The sequence below is a fragment of the Octopus bimaculoides genome, chromosome 17 (assembly GCF_001194135.2).
Source record: "Octopus bimaculoides isolate UCB-OBI-ISO-001 chromosome 17, ASM119413v2, whole genome shotgun sequence".
Taxonomy (NCBI): domain Eukaryota; kingdom Metazoa; phylum Mollusca; class Cephalopoda; order Octopoda; family Octopodidae; genus Octopus; species Octopus bimaculoides.
In genome coordinates this window covers 11,963,200-11,966,021 of record NC_068997.1, presented here as the reverse complement: position 1 = coordinate 11,966,021, position 2,822 = coordinate 11,963,200, and positions in this window count along the sequence as shown.

The window sequence follows — 2,822 nt, the reverse complement described above, 5'->3', positions numbered from 1 at the left end:
CGTCCAACCCATGCTAGCATGGAAAGCGGACGTTAAACGATGATGATGATGATGATGATATATATATATATATATATACATACTTCTTTCCTGAAACAAAACTATATATACCAGCTTGTAAATGAAATATTGGTTTCAAAATCCCTGTAGATAGAAAAACCGAATCAACGAGCAGTATATTTCTTTTGTATATACAATCATACAACGAGAGTAGGTGAAAACTTCTCAAAGAAATTTGTCAGTTAAAAGCGGAGTTCGATGAAAATATCATCGGTCTTTGGACTCGATTAGGTCTCTTTCGTGATGAACACTCCTTGACATTCTGGACGGCAATGAAGTAGTTGTCTCTATACAGACCTCTAAAAACAAATTATTTGCTGATTTGTACAACGCCGTGAAGTTTAACATTTATTCAATGAACACAAGTTTATATAATTTATCTATATAAAATACCGTGAAACTGCACTAGCAGTGATATTTTGTCACAAGGAAACTTCTTAAAGAAATGTCTTGCTTAAAAATTAGAGAACTCTATTACCCCTTCTCACTTTGTAGAATTCGTCGATATCTGCGACCTTCAGAATCGTTTCCTGGGGATATTCTGAATGATTGTATCTGCGTCAAATTTACATCTAATTCGAGTGATGGCAAGTCGCATATATGAATCTGTTTGAATCTTCCTCCGAAAATGTCTATTCACTTCGACTACGCCCACAAAGTTGTTTCAGTTGCATTTCGTTTACCATGGCTCTTATCATTATATTTCGTGGGGTAAATTTAAAAGGGAATGAAAATTAAGTTAGTTATTATCTGCTAAACTATGTATACAATTTTGTGATACCCTGTATAATTGTGTGTGTGATTTTAATAATCAAATACTTCATTAAAATGAGGTAATTTATTGTGCTTTATTTTATAAACCCATAGATTTTATGATTACTGATAACTAAAATTTAATTATCCTAAATTCTGAAATCATGATTATTCGTCTGTTGACGAACGCGTAATTATATTAAAGCCTACTGAATACTACACGGCGGAATTTTCTTTATTAATTGTCAGAAATGAGGATTCAATTATTTTAAACTTCCGTGAATTGAGATTGCAAAATAATGTTCTTCCTGAATTTTTAACGTTACAGATCTGAAGACAATAGACTACTGGATCTTATGATCTTGAGGAACATGCCGAATAATTTAGTGGTTACAAGCAGCGCATTATCACATCTTTAAATTGCTAGATTGAATTAAGTAAGCTATTGAATAAAGCCAAAAACGTGTTTTCTTTTAACAAAAGTTATTTTATTAAGTATAGCATAATCACGGACTCATTGTGAAGACTGAATGCTTCAATTCCATGAGAGATGATTATACACACCATTATGCCAACAAATAGAAAGAATACTAAACAACACCGTCGAATTTAACCTCTTTGAATGGACTATGTGATCAAAGATAGATAAACATAGAGCGATGGGGATTATGTAATTCCATTCATAAACAATAGGTTGATAAAGAATAAGTTTATTTCAATGAAACTATGCTACGTTTCTACTGGCACTTCACGGAAATACTTTTCGTTAATATTGCATTCTTTCTCTTTAGCATTGCTAGGGTGAGAAATTTGACAACAAAATTCGGCAAACTTTCATGGAGAAATTTTGAAATTATTCGATATAAAACTAGTAAATTGGTTCCTGTCTTTCAGAGAAATTTTATGAACTTCCTAGATACATCACTAAATGTTATATTTATAACAAAATATGCAGGATATTTGGCAGCTGAGCATTACACTGATCGTCCATTTCTACAATGTTTAATAGGTTTTGTCCCTTTAAATTTTATTTGAAAATCATTTATATATATATGTGTGTGTATGTATAATCGCTACTTTGAAGCGCGCTTCTCTGCATCAAGAATCACGCGCATACACACATATGCATCCTTTCTCTGTGTGTGTGTGTGTGTGTGAGTGTGTGTGTGTGTGTGTGTGAGTGTGTGTGTATGTGAGTATGATATATATATGCGTGTGTGTACATGGAAGTATGTATGTATGCACACACACACACAAATAATATCATACACTTAAAATCTCTTTATCATGTTAACACAATATCTTGTCTACGCATTTACATAATCCAAACGGGGATTAGTGCACCCGACTTGACAAATGGACGTGTTTCCATAAGCAGTAGGGTGGCAGATGCTACATTTTTTCGAAGCGAAGCCAATTTCAATCAAGCAACAATTTTTGTGGTGTGGTATGATAATTTTTTTTTAAATCTTTTAGCGCAAGGCCAGCAGTGTGAGCTCGTTTACATCGTCCTACCTCTCAACTAGTGCTTGTTTTATCGCACCGGAATGAAGAGTAGGCATAACTGTCGTCGGTGCAATTTGAACTCAGATTGTAAAACTAAATGAAAACCTACCAAGCATCTTGTTCGGCGTTCTAACCGTTCTGCCACATCGTCACACTTGTTTGTGTTATAGTGCAACTTCATTAGACATTAATCTCTTTATTGCCCACAGGGGGCTAAACATAGTAGGAACAAACAAGGACAGACAAAGGGATTATGTCGATTACATCGACCCCAGTACGCAATTAGTACTTAATTTATCGACCCCAAAAGGATGAAAGGCAAAGTCGACCTCGGCGGAATTTGAACTCAGAACACTTCTACCAGCTCGCCGCGTTATACCAACTCGCAGACGCACATCCCTTCCACACATAGATACACACACACATGCACGTGTTTATATCTATCTATCTATCTATCTATCTATCTATCTATCTATCTATATATATATATGTGTATATATATA